The sequence below is a fragment of the Mustela nigripes genome, chromosome 9, assembly GCF_022355385.1.
Source record: "Mustela nigripes isolate SB6536 chromosome 9, MUSNIG.SB6536, whole genome shotgun sequence".
NCBI classification, from domain to species: Eukaryota; Metazoa; Chordata; class Mammalia; order Carnivora; family Mustelidae; genus Mustela; species Mustela nigripes.
Window position 1 is genome coordinate 46,840,474 of NC_081565.1, and position 16,629 is coordinate 46,857,102.

Consider the following 16,629-nt stretch of genomic DNA (forward strand, 5'->3'; position numbering starts at 1 on the left):
CACTTCCCATCAGCCTACTACAAGACCTATTACTGAATCTCTGGTCACCTTTTTTCTACAAAAGGGCTTCAGCCATATTTATCTTTCAGGGCTACAGTTAGAATCAAATAAGATGATGCTGACCTAACTGGGCTCTCTCTAAGTGATAGTTATAATTACAGTCAAGGAGAGAAATCCTACAGATGGAACAGCATTTGTCTATGGCCATTTGCAGCTTTATTTCACAATAGTTCCTCAGGCAAATTTGCCTACTCCCTGCCTCAATATCAAGTTTGATCTTGTTACAAACTCATGGGGCTTTCAGTGTTAATTATTAGTTATGAGCACAGCTCCCATGGAACACAATGGATTTTGGTTGATGAAATTAGGCTTGGGAGAGAAATATTTCAGAGATCAGAAACGGCTTTGCAACCTGAGGCAGCTAGCCGGCAGATTGCACAATCGTAATTCACAGGCGCGAGCACACACGCCCACACACCCAGGAAATGTGGGGGTTCTTGTGGAAATCAGTAGCTTATCTATTATGTGCACTCCGGAGCTGTAAACAAGACCATGTGAGGACTCAGCTAGAATGCTTCCTCTGACTCAGTATTAAACAAACTTCCGAACTGTTAGGGAAGGAAATAAAGCCACTGGACCCCCAAAGACATCCACGACAGAGAGCCAGGGATCATGGGAGTTGTTAATATTTAATTTCTGTCGGAGACAGATACAAGAATTAAAGTAAGTTTTGTCATAAAAACAAAATGTTGCTTAATAACCAAAAGCGAGCATGAATTAGAGTCAGTTGTAATCTTCATATGGACTGCCCTATCAGAAATTTGCATGACCTTTGCGGAATGGCAGGATTTTTAAAAACCTTTGGTGTTTTACTCCATGAGACTCCTAGCACAACTTTCTATTTGGTGACAATAACATTAGTGTCATGGTCTATAATATGATGTTAGCTCAGAATGAATCAGAGACAAAGATCTCACCAGTGGTGGAAAAAAAAAAAAAAAACCCTAGGTTTTTTTTTTTCTCATAGATTCTCGTAGACAACACAACATGATATAGTGGGAAAGACATGGGCTTTGAAATCAGGAGTGCTCTAACCCTAAGTTTTCTAGCCCTGTGATCTTGGGCAAGTCACATCTCCATACTGAGATCCTATTTTCTCACCTGTAAGATCATGACACTGAGGAGGCTCTTGTTAAGATCAAATCAGATATTAGATGAGTAAGCATTTTGACAAGAGTGATACGAATATGAGGTATTATGACTCACTGCTTTATCCTGTGACTGTCCTCATATCATCTGAAACAGAGTTCAAGTTTAGAAACACCCTGGCATTGTTGTTGCTTGAGGTAAATAACAAGCTCTAAAGCTTACTTTCCTTTTGGGCTTCATGACATTTTGATTTTTAGAAAGGAAAAAAGATGGCTACCGCCTGTAACCGGAAAGCTGCTGTTACAGCTGAATCCAGAGGATACAGATCTTACTTACGTATAATTTCATTTCTGAGTTTTAGAAGACTGAATCCAGAATTCACCAATTATAAAATAAGAGGAAATGGTGAAAGCACCCTAATCCTTACCAATGCCCACAAAGGAGGATGTTTTATTAAGTGTTGTCTGGGTGCTCAGACAGTAAAGGACATTTACCATTTCCGGCAACCCAAAGCTTGACCTCACACTTGGACTTCTGAAGGTAAACTTCCTGAGAGGAAATTAAATACAGAGAACCCCTCCCAGTTTGACATACCAAAAACACCATAAGACTAAATTAATTTTTAAAATTTTACTCTCAAAGTATCAACTCCAACAGAAAATGCAGTTTTTTAAAAAATTTAGAATAAGAAGTGAAAGCAAAATCAAAGATATTCAAAATATCCTTTTCTTCTTGCCTATGTCCCTATAAAAATTGGCCCTAAAGTAAGATGAACTTTCTTCCTTCTTTCCCTATAATATTTTTACTTAAACCCTAATCGCCAAGGCTTAAAAATGAAAACATTCAACTGAAAGGAAAAGAAAGACCTATAACAGCCACATTTACATATGTGACTTATGTAATTCAAGTCAAATATGAAAATTTTGTACCCAATTCTCATTACTCAAGCCACCCAGGATGATTCAGGTTTGCTTTCTTCTCTGAGGTATGTTGCACCTTTCAAGTTCAATGGACACTCTGAAAGGTCAAACAGAGTCCATCCTTCAGGCAGACGAAACACTGTTCTATTTTTAAAAGACCTCTAGAGAAGGAAATTCCACAAGCTTCCCAGCTACACATTCCAGTGTCTATCAAATTGCACTGTCTGAAAAATTTTCCTTCTCTCTTATCTAAATCCCTCATTCTGAAGTTTAAGCCTGTTGCCTCCTGTCTGGTCCCTGATGGAGATGATGGAGATAGTCTCATCATCCTTCATAGAGCAACCTCCTTGCGTGAGGCTCTTCTCAAATCCCGCAAGCCAGAAGCCCCTTGATTTCTTTTATTTATTTACTTACTTATTTATTTATTTATTTTTAAATTTTTTATTTTTTATAAACATATATTTTTATCCCCAGGAGTACAGGTCTGTGAATCGCCAGGTTTACACACTTCACAGCACTCACCAAAGCACATACCCTCCCCAATGTGCATAACCCCACCCCCTTCTCCCAACTCCCCTCCCCTCCCCCCCCCCCAGCAACCCTCAGTTTGTTTTGTGAGATTAAGAGTCACTTAGGGTCTGTCTCCCTCCCAATCCCATCCTAACACTCTTTGTTGCAGCTCTTAAATCGTTGCTGTTCCTCACCTATCATTTTCTGCCAAGTTTTCTTCCTTCCACCTTGTATTCACTTCACATACCCTTTTAAAAATGATACTTATAAAAAGCAAAGGAAATCAAAATTTGCCAGTAACTTTACTGCACTAAAGAAACCTTATTTTTTATTTTGTTTGTTCTCACCCCTCCTCCGGACACATTCACACATCCTTGTAAATGTTATGTGCAATTTTATTGAATGTACTCCCAGTTTTAAAATTTCTCCTTCAGTTTCACACCCCAGAGCATGTGTTGAGTGAGCTAGCTCATTGTCATAACATTAATAATGCTGGTGCAAAGGTCAGGAAGAATTTCCTCCTTCGTTCAATAAAATTAAATGATGGATTATGTAGTACTGAAGCTCTCTCTTACGTTATAAGAACTGAAAGCATTTGACATTGTCCTTGACACCTCGCAGGTCTTAACAAGACACACAGCCAGCTTATTAGAATGAAAAATATACTTTCTAGATGATCTACCTCTACTGTGCAAACCTAGGTTGGTTGAGAGAGCTGGACCTCAGGGGAGGGCTGAAGCCAGGAGTGGAGAGTCACCTGGCAAACGTGTGGAGGGGCAGGAGCTGTGGCTACATGGTCACACCTCCTAACATCTACTGGGAGATCAGATCCCCTGAGGACAGAATGCTCAGTCCTAATGGGAATTCATACTTGTGTGCCTTCCAATTTATAGTTTTCTCTTTCAAGAATGTTTCTCCCATGGGGCACCTGGGTGGTTAAGTCGTTAAGTGTCTTCCTTCAGCTCAAGTCATGATCCCAGGGTCATGGGATCGAGCCCCACATCGGACTCCCTGCTCCACTGGGAGCCTGCTTCTTCCTCTCTAACTGTTCCTTCTCTCGCTGTGTCTCTCTCAGTCAAATAAATTAAAACTCTTAAAAAAAAAAAAAAAGAATTTTCTCCTCTCCCAGTCTGTGTATCTAATCCAGAAAGTTCATTGTTCAAGACTCTGACCTAGGAATACTTGACTTAAGAGGTTGTCCCTGATACCCTAGACTGAGTCCCTCTTTAGAGCTTCCCACAGCAACTTCTGCCTGCAGCATTTACCACCTTCCTGTTGACTTTGCTTTCTCTACCATTATGGGAGCAGAGATTTCTTGGGTAGGGACTATGTCTTCCTCATCTTTCAGTTTACTCATGCTCATATCGCTTCTACCACCTGAGTGGCTTATTAAATGAGTGAAATAAATATAAAGAGGTATTTAGTAGAGAATGAAGTCACTTCATTCTCTAGATAAGGATAGCTTTCATGGAGGAGTTGACATTTGTCTTAGACCTTGAAGAACAGTCAGGATTGGGGCATGCAAATTTAGGAGAAATGTTATTCTAAAGAATTACCTGAACAAAGGAGCATAGGGAAATAGAATGTTTGGAGAACAGTTCAGTTTGGCTGGAATATAGGGTCTGTTGTGGGAAGAAAATTTTTTTTAAGATTTTATTTATTTATTTGTTAGAGACAGCACAAGTAGAGGGAGCGGCAGGCAGAGGGAGAGGGAGATGCAGGCTCCCTGCTGGGCAAGGAGCCTGATGTGATGCAGGGCTTGATCCCAGGTCCCTAGGATCATGACCTGAGCCGAAGGCAGATGCTTAACTGACTGGGCCACCCAAGCACCCTGTGGGCAAAATTTTTTAACACACTGACAAAAAAAAAAAAAAAAAAAAAGAGTATATTTGGTCTAAAGGATATATCTTTATAGACAAGGAATAACCACTGAAGTTGTTTTTGTTTAAAGATTTTATTTATCTTTTTGAGAGAGAGAGAGAGTGAGCAAAAGAAAGCACAAGTCAGGAGAGAGACAAAGGAAGATGGATAAGCAGACTCCCCTTTGAGCAAGGAGCCCGCGATGGGGGGACTTGATCCTAGAACCTTGGGATCATGATCTGAGCTGAACACAGATGCATAACCAACTGAGCCACTCAGGTGGCCCACCACTGAAGTTTTTCAAAGAGATACATGACAGAGTAAAATCTATATAGGAGTCGAGTTTTAGAAATGGTTGATACCTGTATTAGACTAACCCTCCCACAGATAACAGTTATAAACTCCAAATTAGTATAAAAAACAATTATTTAAAATTACTTGAGAACAATCAAAAGGAGTCCAAGATAGAGAGGATTCAACCCTTTGCAGAAGGCAATTGCACAGGGTGAGGCTTAATCTTAGAAAGCTTCTCTTCTGAGAGCATTTCTCAATCCATGTGGTTCAGGGTGGCTAAAATTCATAAAGAAAGCCATTGTCTTTCTGACTTAAGGAGTTAGAGAATGAATCAGGGATTCATCAGGGATGCCTAGGTGACCAAAAGGAGGAGAAAACAGAGAAGAAAGCCTCCAAATCTCTATATAAACTCCCCTCAAATCCTTGACCAACCACTGAACTGTCCATACATGGAGGAGGATCCAAATAGCCCAGCAGAGAGCAAGCCCTTAAAAAGGCTGAAAAACTGAACAGAGATTTCAGCTGAATGACCACCCCCCCATGCAAAAAAAAAAAAAAGAAAAAAAAATCAGCAATCTTCAAAGGTAAAAGATCCCCAAATCCCTATAACAAATTATCTGCAATGCCTTATATATGAAGTCACTAGAAGAAAAGGGAAATGTGACCTACCATCAAGAGACAAGGGATGCCTGGGTGGCTCAGTGGGTTAAGCCTCTGCCTTCGGCTCAGGTCATGATCTCAGGGTTCTAGGTTGGAGACCCACATCACAGTATCTGCTCAGCGAGGAGTCTACTTCCTCTTCTTTCTCTGCCTGCCTCTCTGCCTACTTGTGATCTCTCTCTCTGTCAAATAAGTAAATAAAATCTTTTAAAAAGAGAGAGAGAGACAAAATAGTCAAGACAAAGCAAACTCTGAAATGATGTAGACATCATAATTAGCAAAAAAGAATTTAAACCAAGAATCATAAATATATTCAAAGACTTAGGAGAAAGTAGGATTCCTCAAGAGTAAACAGATATGGCAACAGAAAAATGAAAGCTATAAAAAAAAAGAACAAAATGGAAATTCTAGAGTTCTAGCAGTGAATGGAGAACTCCCAAATGAACCCAAAAACTGAAGACTGAAGATTTCAGGAGGAAAGTGGGAGGGATGGTGGCGAGAGTGAACATTAAGACTGATTTGCTAAAAGAAAAAAATACTGAAAAAAATGACCCTTCGTTTTTCAGAGCCTTTATGATGATGGACCAATGATATCAAGAGGTTTACATGCACATGCATATAATCAGAGACCTACAGAGAGAGGAACAAGAAAATGAAGGGGAAAATATTTGAAGAAATAATGGCTTAAAACTTGAAAAATTGTTTAAAATATTAACCAACATAGCCAAGAGTCCTGGTGAATATGAAGCAGGAAAAATATAAAGAAAATTAGACCTAAGTACATCAAAAATTGAACTAGTGAAAGCCAAAGATAAAGGGAAAATCTTGACTGCAACTAGAGGAGAAAGAATGTATTACACAATGGTACAAATCATGCCTGACTTCTCAATACTCACAATGGACACAAAACACAAGGGAGCATGTGGAAGTAAACAAAAACCTATCAAACCAACATTATATATCCAGTGAAAATATCCTTTGAAAAGGAAGATGAAATGGACTTTTGGGGATGAACAGAAACTATAAAATTTACTACCAACCAGTCTTCTCTAAAGGAAATTTTTCCGGGGCGCCTGGGTGGCTCAATGGGTTAAAGCCTCCCAGGTCCTGGGATCAAGCCCCGCAGCAGCCTCTCTGCTCAGCGGGGAGCCTGCTTCTCCTTCTCTCTCTGCCTGCCTTTCTGCCTACTTGTGATCTCTCTGTCAAATAATTAAATAAAATCTTTAAAAAAGTAAAAGAAATTTTTCAGGTTGAAGAAAATGACATCAGATGAAAGCTCAGGAGTCATAAGAAAGGATGAAGAGCCATTAAAATGGTAAATAGGAATAAATAGGAAAACCACCTTTTTTCTTCTTTTAATTGACTTAAAAGATAACTGAAAAATTTAAAGCCTTCCAAGGATTGCAGAACATCTGTGGAAATTTTTAACATCGAGATCAGAACCAAACAAAAAAAATTCATCAAGGCACTTCACTTGAATCTTCAGAACACTGGGGACTAAAGAAGATGTTACAAGCTTCCAGAAAGCAGGGGGAAATCATTATGAACAAAATTACCTCGGGATTTTTCAATTACACTGAAAATAAGAAGATATTACTTTCAAATACTTGAAGGAAATTATTTTTAACCTGTAATTCCATATCTACTCAACTAAACTATGTAGAAGGCAAAAATAAAGACTTCTTCAAACATTCAAGGACCCAAATAAAAAAATTACTTCCTATGCATCCTGAGACTGTTGAAGCAGTCTCCAAGAAAGAAAGCATGATGTATAAGAAATAGAAGTTTGGGTACAAGAGGATCACAAAGAGAAATCTCAGGAGAACAGCTGTACAGCAGACGTAGAGATAAAAACAGACATTTCATGGAGATAAATTTCAAAAGCACTCCATTTTCAACCATTTTCTGGGCTACTTCAGGGACCTTTTCAAGTTGACAGCTTAAATCCCTGCGGAAACTCTATTCAATTATTTGTTGCATTTTTCTATTTCTCCTTTTATTTCCTTGGCACATACCAAAGAAGCAGCAAAGACAGATAGCAGAAGATAGGATAGAAAATAGAAGCTAGAGATATATTGTAAAGTAAGGATTTTTTCTTAGCTTGAATTTTCCCAAAAGTAGTGCTGGAGGCAAGAACTTGAAAACAGGAGGCAGAAGTGAGGAGAGAGCAAGGGAAAGTGGAAAAAAGCAAACACACCACTTCATCTTTAAGATAACTACTGTAGGCAATTGGCGCTCAGTCATGATTGGAATTTTCTTTTTTTTTTAATTTTTAATTTTTTATAAACATATATTTTTATCCCCAGGGGTACAGGTCTGTGAATCGCCAGGTTTACACACTTCACAGCACTCACCAAAGCACATACCCTCCCCAATGTCCATAACCCCACCCCCCCTTCTCCCAACCCCCCTCCCCCCAGCAACCCTCAGTTTGTTTTGTGAGATTGAGTCACTTATGGTTTGTCTCCCTCCCAATCCCATCTTGTTTCATTGATTCTTCTCCTACCCACTTAAGCCCCCATGTTGCATCACCACTTCCTCATATCAGGGAGATCATATGATAGTTGTCTTTCTCTGCTTGACTTATTTCGCTAAGCATGATACGCTCTAGTTCCATCCATGTTGTCGCAAATGGCAAGATTTCATTTCTTTTGATGACTGCATAGTATTCCATTGTGTATATATACCACATCTTCTTGATCCATTCATCTGTTGATGGACATCTAGGTTCTTTCCATAGTTTGGCTATTGTGGACATTGCTGCTATAAACATTCGGGTGCATGTGCCCCTTTGGATCACTATGTTTGTATCTTTACAGTAAATACCCAGTAGTGCAATTGCTGGGTCATAGGGCAGTTCTATTTTCAACATTTTGAGGAACCTCCATGCTGTTTTCCAGAGAGGTTGCACCAGCTTGCATTCCCACCAACAGTATAGGAGGGTTCCCCATTCTCCACATCCTCGCCAGCATTTGTAATTTCCTGACTTGTTGATTTTAGCCATTCTGACTGGTGTGAGGTGATATCTCATTGTGGTTTTGATTTGTATTTCCCTGATGCTAAGTGATATGGAGCACTTTTTCATGTGTCTGTTGGCCATCTGGATGTCTTCTTTGCAGAAATGTCTGTTCATGTCCTCTGCCCATTTCTTGATTGGATTATGACTGGAATTTTCTAAAGAGTATATAGAATGCCTTTTGGAATTGTTCACCTAAGAATAGATTATTTTTATCCACCACTCCTATCTCATATTAGTTGAAATTTACTTGAGGATATATCAACCCCTATGTGCTTCCAGATCAAGCATAGCTGGTCTTTGAAAATACCTAGGGGCCAAATAGCCTGTGCTTGAGAAAAGATGTCAGCCTGAAATAAGCTATTGAATGTGCGCTGAAATCAGAGGCAGATCTTAGAGGAGGTGAGTCAAGAATCCAGAAGCAATTCACACAGTCTGTCCTTTGTCTCCCTCAGAAATTCCTCTGCCTCTAAGTCTTCAAGGTCAGCCACAATTTCTACACCACTTCATAGGTAAAGTTTACTACAGCAATCTCCAGTCTTCAGTGCTGCAACTGGTCCTGAAGTCATTGATATCTTACTACCTCCTCCCTATACCACCTTACTACCTCCTCCCTCCACCATCAATATTAAACTTCCCTCTCCTCCAACCACTACTCCTACTTGTCCAGGTTCCTAGCCTCGTGGGGTGATGTAACCTGCATCCCTAGCTGGCTGAGCTCTTGGCTATCCTGCTGGTGTCAGACCATGTTGGCTACAATTGTCATTCAGCGTTATCGCCAGGCATGTAAATGACAAGACATGCCCTTGCCAGTGCCTTAGTTACCCCACTTTACCCAAGGCTTTTCCTCAAGTCTCCTCTTCCTAAATCACTCCCATTGAGAGTCTAGTACTATATATTGTAGCTTGGGCTCTACCAGAAAGCAAAGCCCTAGTCAAGGAGATAATCCCAGAGTACAAGTGGGAGACCAGGGAAAATTAGGGAAGGGAGAAATGTCTACATAAAGTTGCATTTCTGACATCATGGCTCTTGGATACTGGGGTTTAATTTTGGTGTCTAAGGAACATACAGAATGTGTTTCAGAGCTGTCCTCTAGAAAGACAACTGGGGAAAGCATTAATCCATAGGTTTCCATCTCTCATTGATTGAGGATTTCTCTCAAAGTTACCTTTCATAAATTTGGGGGCTCCATGTGGAGCTTTACAACTAGGATCTCATTACAAGCTGTAGCATGGATGAAGTCCTTGAGATACATGGTGTTCATATGAGATGAGACTCTGTTGTAATATGAGACAAATCTAGGTTGGAATCAGAGTTGAGACTGAGAAGATATGGTTTTGGGTCTTAGAGGCTCTGATGGAGTCTATCTGAACTTCTAAGGAGTTTGGACTTAAATTGGTAAAACATAAGTATATACCAAAGAGTTTTAAGAAAAAGACTGACATAATTAGGTTTGTATTGTAGGGAGATAACACCTGAGATGCTGAGGAGGATGAATTAGGCAGAGAAGGGGATGGCAAAGTAGTACAGGAGAATGTTCTGGAGATTCTGCCTATGGGTGATTGTGCATGAGAGCAGTGTCCATGAAGAAGGAGGAAGAAAGGAATTAATGAGCTACTTGAGATATTGAATCAATGAGGGAAATTTGGGAAAAGCTTCCCACTGATAATTTGCTCAAAAATACTATTTTAACAAAGTATCAGCAACCAGACATTACCTGTCAGTTAGTAGGGAGTGGAGAGTTTGTTGACATAATCAATGTGGTTTCAAACTCAGGCCAATGAATGGATCATGATGCTAGACATAGGTATGTGCATAGGAAAAAGAGAAAAGAACTCATGTGTTAACTTTCTTTTCCCAAGGGGGTGGGTAGAGGAGAAATTGATGTGATGTTTTACTTTCATTTTCTAAATTATCGTTTTTGTGGAATTTTTATCTTTCACCATGAGATAATAGTATTAGGTTCTAGAATCAGGGGCAGGGGGAATGAAGACATCAAAAATAAAAAAGAAATAGAACTTCTTCCATATACACACATGAAAAAAAAAAAAGATTGAGAGAGAGAAAATCTTGTCTCTTACGCCCAGAAAATTTAATGTTACATACTTGAAAGGGAGGTTTTTTTCTTTAAATAAATAATATAAAAGAAAGTTTAAAAAAGAATAAACTGCAGGAACAAACCACCAAAATGTTGAAAGCACCAAAGTCTATCCATTCATATGATGTATTAATATATAAGTGATATAAGATGAAATAAGTTAAAAAAAAAAAAAACCTTTAGTTTTGGGGTTTATCAGTTCCAGTGTGGTTTTGTGCTCTCCTCTGCATCTCTTCAGCTGTTTTTGAACACTTAACAGATTCTATGCTACCTTTTTTTTTTCCCTTTGTGGGATTTGTATTCCTTCAAAGACCTAGCCCCATACTTTTCTTTTTTATTTTTTTGTCAACGATATTTAATGAGCAGCTACTATATTATCACTGTGGTAGGGGCTGTGGATGTTATCATCCCTACCATAGACATAGTACTTACCCTTCTGATAGTAATTACCTAGCTTTGTACCTGACTTTAGCACTTAGTTAACAGTATAACTTCAAGTAATTCACTTATTCTTTCTGAGCCTCAACTTTGTCATTGTTAAAGGGTGGGGAGAATATTGCATGTACAGGATAGCATTGAGATGGATATTATTCATTTATTCATGCATTCATTAATTCAATAAATATTTGTTAAGTGCTCTCTACATCTAATATGTATGTGTTTTGTGAACCAAAAATAGTATGTCTCTAGTGTAAATTTTTATTGTGTATATGTAATAAACTGAACTAGCATTTTTTACTTTTACTTGCTGGTCTGTTTATTTTGTTTAAAAAATCTTTTTTAGCCATGATGTTCTATAAATTCAAGCACCAAAATGCGTCATCTTCTAGGTCAGAGTTGCTAACCATTTTCATGTCTAAATTCAACAAATCTGTGAATCTGAGAACAGAGGATAACATTTTACTCAAAGTGGTCAGACACTCAGCCAACAAAACTGGAAAGTAAACAGAAGCAAGAAGAGAGCTAATGAATAATGAGAGCATAAAGGAAAGGAGGAAGTTTGAGGGATGGTTTTGAAATGTGCTTTCGTGAAATCACATGTGCTCCCTTTTTTCTATTAATATTTTGAATGTGAGGACTACGGGAAGAAAGCCAGATACCTCGCTGATAACCAAACTGCTTGTTGATTGGACTTCTGTGGACCATTTTATAAGGTAACTCAGCATGAGACGTCTGGAATATTTGTGTTCTGACATTCGCATTATTTGCTTTTGAGACTAAATCCCACACATATCTTTATAATATTTAATATAAGCAATAGTCATGGCAGAAAACCAATGGTACAGAAGCTGCCCTTACTTTGGTGAGAACATCAAACTTAAAGGAAGAGAAATATTTTATTATAAAGCCCACAATTTTGACCCAACCTTACTCCTTGACAGATCCTGGTGGGATTAATTACACATAGACATTTTTCATACCATTTGCTACCTGCAATCTAATATTAGCTCTTCTGCTTGATGAAGCCTTCATCATACATATATGCACCTCCATATATATTTTATGACCTCAAGGAATTTGAGAACTCTCCCGTCTGCTGCCTGTTCCCTTTATCACTATGTCAACATCATAACTGATAACCAGGAAAAAGAAGCAAACCTGGGTAGAAATGTAGAAAAGGAAGAGTTAAAAGTCAGCAGACAGACCTAGTGACTTTGGAAATGAGTGGAGTCTCTGACTCACAGTAAAAAGTACAGCACATAAGTCCTTGACTCCAGATCAAATGTTTTTCCACAGGAACAAGGATTCGCAATCCTGATACTGCTGTACATGGACCCTGGACTTGGCGGATGGTGGGAGCCCATTGTCCCACTGGTGGTGTGGAAACATTCCAATAAGCAAGAGGGGGCTGACATGATCCAAGTGGTGATGGATTGGAGTCAGAAAGGTCAGTAGGAACTCACGTTTAGGTGGAAAAGCTAGTCTCGTCAGACAAATGCTGGTGAACACGTCAGTGGTGCATACCCCTTTAGTATGTGTTCACAAGAGCCTTACATTGTTGTTCACATGCGACTTTAATAATCTACCCTCAGGGCTGGCAAGCTGTTTCTGTAAAGGCCTGAAAGCAAATATTTTAGGCTTTGTGGGCTCCATGGGCTCTGTAAAGACAATGCCATTCCGCCCCTTGTGGGACCTCAGTAGCCATCAACAAGCCCATGGGTGAGAGAGCAGGGCTGTGCTCCACTCAGACAGGGCACCACACCTGACCTGTAGTCTGCTGATCCCTGATCTCTTCTACAGAATCAGAAAAGTGAAAGAAAATACATGAACAGGACCACATGTGCTGTATGAGCTCAACACTGGAAGAAGTACTTGTAGAGAAAAATGTTAGCAGAAACTACCCGGAAACATTAACCAGATTTTTCCCTGGATGGTAGAATAAGAACTTTCCCCGCTCCTTATTCCTACCATTGCATTTTCATGTACTCAGAGTACGAAAAAGGAACCCAAAAGCCAGTCTCTGAATTCGTACTTTCATCAGAAAGCCAGAGATTCCCAGGTCAATTTAAGATTTGGAAATGTTCTTCTTGGTGACAGTTTTTTGAATATCCATTCAAAAAACAACAACAACAACAAAACTTGAGTTAATCTTCATTCAAGTCTCCATATTTGGACATTCAGAAGCCATCTTTTGCAATATTGCTTGCTTCCAGTCAACTCAGATTATGGTTTTGAATCTATCGTTAGTTATTCGTGAAATGTTTCACTTCTTTCAGAGCTTCTGAAGCTTTAGGAGGATCGCCTACAGGCACAATATTGGAAAATGTTGCCTGCACTCCTCAAGCTCTTCTTAATGACTCGTGTTCTTAATAGCCTCTGTTTAAGTGACAAAAGAACCAGTGTTGTTAGGAGGGATGTACAGTGCATTACACAAGTTTACCCTGGCAAGCCACAGGCCCTAATCTGGAATCCTGTGTCAGCACTTTTTAGTCCCACGAACATGGATACAGATGGGTGTGCAGGCTGCTCCCGGCTCTTCCCGGGGCCAACCAAAACATGGAAAACAAAGGCCTTTATAAGCTCAGTGCTGACCACAGTCCCTACAGCATTGCTAAAGTCACATTTTTCCTTTGACTTTCCATCTACAGAATACCTCTCACCTGAGAGAAATCAGATTGCATTCACAGGCCAGGACTCCAGCTTGTTCTAATGAGGGTATGTAATTGCTCCCTCTGGAAAAGGGAAAATGGAGCCTTGGTCTTTCTCTAAGAACTTAAAAAACAACCCAATGAGTCTTTGAACACAGGACACAAACCAAGGACAACTAGTTAGCCTGGAGGACAGGCACGCAGTTGGCTGACACCATGCAAAGAACAGAAAATAAGGCCATTATCTGAGACCATTCAAGGAAGGGAAAGATACACTTTCTCAGCTTCGCCAGCACCTCGAAGAGCCCCAACTTAGCCACCATAAAGTCATCCTCTCCTGTCTTGCACACCATCCATTATTCTCTCTCAGAAGGAATTTTGTGCTATTATAAGTAATCATCCTATTCTGGTTGAAACCTCTAGTTGCCTTACTAGAAACATGCTCTTTGTGAGGGCAGAGACCACAGTCCTTTTGTTTTTAGTTTTTGTTGTGTGTGCTGTTTTCTATAATAAATACGTGATAAACATTTGTTGAATGCATAGATGAATCACAGAATAATTGTAGAAAGACCCCGGATTACTAATCAGACAGTGTGTGTTCTAGTCTGGCTCTATCAACTGTGAGATATAATAATTAGGTTCCCACCATGATGGGAACACCCACCCCAAATCTTAGTAACTTACCTGGGAAAGCACTAACTTTTGCCCACATCACAAGTCTGCATGTTTGCTGAAGCTCTGCTAGGCTTGGTTACAACCAGCCTTCAGGTTGGAGTCAGGCTGGCTCCCCACATCTCCGCATTCTGGGACAATCTTCTACTTGGAGCATGTTTTCATTGTGAATGGCAGAGGCATGAAGGGGAGAGAGGAAACACACATACCTCTTCAAGCCTCAGCTTGGAACTGACACACTGTCACTTCTGCCTACTTTCCATTGACCAAAGCAAAGCATATGGCCAAGCCCAAGCTCAGAGAGCAGGGAAATAGACAACAGTCACACAGTATTCCACAGCGAGGAAGAGGAGGGAAGGGAGAATTGTGGACAAATAATATTGCCTATAACGTTAGACAAGCAAAACGCATAGTTTCAGTTTCTGGGGGAGGGGGAGGGGAGGGGAATGACAATTCTAGTCCTGATAAACACAGGGCTCTTCTGAGGGCCATATGTTCTGATGTAGACATTATGCAATTAAAATTGTTTAAGCAAGAGCCTGACATTGTGTTGGCACCAGATAATGATTGGAAATAACAAGTCCATTTTCTTCTTCCTCTAGAAAAAAAGACGACAATCAAAATATAATACAATCGTTGCTTCACATAAGTTGTGTATAGAATATTGTGGGAACAGTAGATAGAGTTATAAAGTTGGCCTGAGTCATGTTCGTGATGTTCTTCAAGCTACTTTAAAATTAAGGAAGAACAGCCGTTGTGGAGAAGAGGGAAGTGGAAGTGTGTAGGAAGAGAGGAGGCGTTTGCTTTATCAGGAACATTTCCTTTTTAGAGTAAAGAGGAAAGATTTGAAACAAATAGGGCAAAAACCAAAGCTGTCATCTGATAAATCTGGATATTGAAAAAATGGAGTCTGTTATGTTACTTTCAGTGTATGTGTGAACTATATGATAATCAAAAATTAGAATTTATAAATTATTATAAAATCAGTGCCTGGCAGACGAACAAGGGAAGGAAGATATTCTGGGCAGAAAGAGGACACGTGGTAGGAAAAATGACTTGGTCTTTTTTTTTTTTTTTTAAGATTTTATTTATTTATTCAACAGACAGAGATCACAAGTAGGCAGAGAGGCAGGCAGAGAAAGAGGGGGAAACAGGTTCCCTGCTCATCAGAGAGCCCGATGTGGAGCCCAATCCCAGGACCCTGAGATCATGACCTGAGCCGAAGGCAGAGGCTTAACCCACTGAGCCACCTAGGGACCCGGGTCTTAATGGATAATAGAGCGTGAGGGGAAACGGTGGGAGAGAATGAGACAGAGGAACAGGAAGGGACAGTATTAGTGTTATACAGCTGCGATACAAATACTGGGTGACTTAGAACAGAAGAAATTTATTGTTCCACCATCCTCCATCTGAGGTCAAGGTATCAGCTGGGTTGTTTCCTTCTGAGGGCTCTGAGAGGAATCTGTTCCATGCTTCTGTCCTTGCTTCCAGTGAGGGCCAGTCATTCTTGGCATTCCTTGGCTCATACATACACCACCCCAATCTCTGTCTCCACCTTCACCTGGCATTCTCCTTGTGTGCCTCTGTCTTCACATGGCCATCTCCCCCCCGCATCCCCCTCTATGTCCAAATTCCCTCTTCACATAAGGACTTGTTGTCATGTTGGATTAAGAACCCACCCTACTCCAGTTGAACCTCACCTTAATTTAACTAATGACATCAGCAACAACCCTATTTCTGAAAAAGATCACATTCTGAGGCACTGAAGATTAGGATCCCAACAGATCTTTTGGGGAGACACAATCTAACCCAGATTTATGATATTTATGATAATAGCCAAAAATGCTACTAATCTTTGGCTATTATCATCAGCAAATTTTTGTATTTCCTATGAAAATTCAAAGGAAGAGCATAGTATATTGTTAACCAATTGAAAGATCTCCTCAGGGAACCTATGTCTTAGCTGACTTGAAGGAAGGAAATGACCAGAAGGACGATGTTTTCTGTGTTTCTTCCACGTTACTCTTCTTGTGCCTCCCAGGAGAACCCCCACCAGGCTCTGCTTCGCAGCAGCCCACATGGGGTGACTCACCATCCTGCCCCATCAGTTCTGTCATCTGAAGAAAAAAGCCTCCGGCTACACCACCACTCTCTGGACTGCGGTGTTTGGCCCTGAAGTTAATTTTCAACCCTGGGCTCTACAGAAACGAAGTTGCACACCAAGGTCCGGCAGCAGGGATCTGCTTCCTGGTTTATCTCTGTTTTAGGAAACTTCCTAAATGGGCTCTTCATGACGCATGGACAGAATTTTCCATCCTTCAAAATCTGTTTTCCGGTTTACAGCAAAAAAAAAAAAAAAAA

The 16,629-nt window shown here is 40.0% G+C and overlaps 1 long non-coding RNA gene across 2 annotated transcripts in view; it reads left to right on the forward strand.

Moving 5' to 3' along the window:
• The window catches only part of LOC132024696 (uncharacterized), a 39,257-nt gene extending 22,668 nt beyond the window's left edge, over positions 1 to 16,589 (forward strand). The window contains exons 2-4 of one of the 2 annotated variants that reach the window (XR_009406284.1): positions 11,584 to 11,661; positions 12,245 to 12,395; positions 16,310 to 16,589. This is a non-coding gene — a long non-coding RNA (uncharacterized LOC132024696). Of the gene's footprint in view, positions 1 to 11,583; positions 11,662 to 12,244; positions 12,396 to 12,748; positions 13,111 to 16,309 lie in introns of those variants that run through there. The other variant, XR_009406283.1, reaches the window with a different exon arrangement.
• Positions 16,590 to 16,629: the final 40 nt, after the last annotated feature.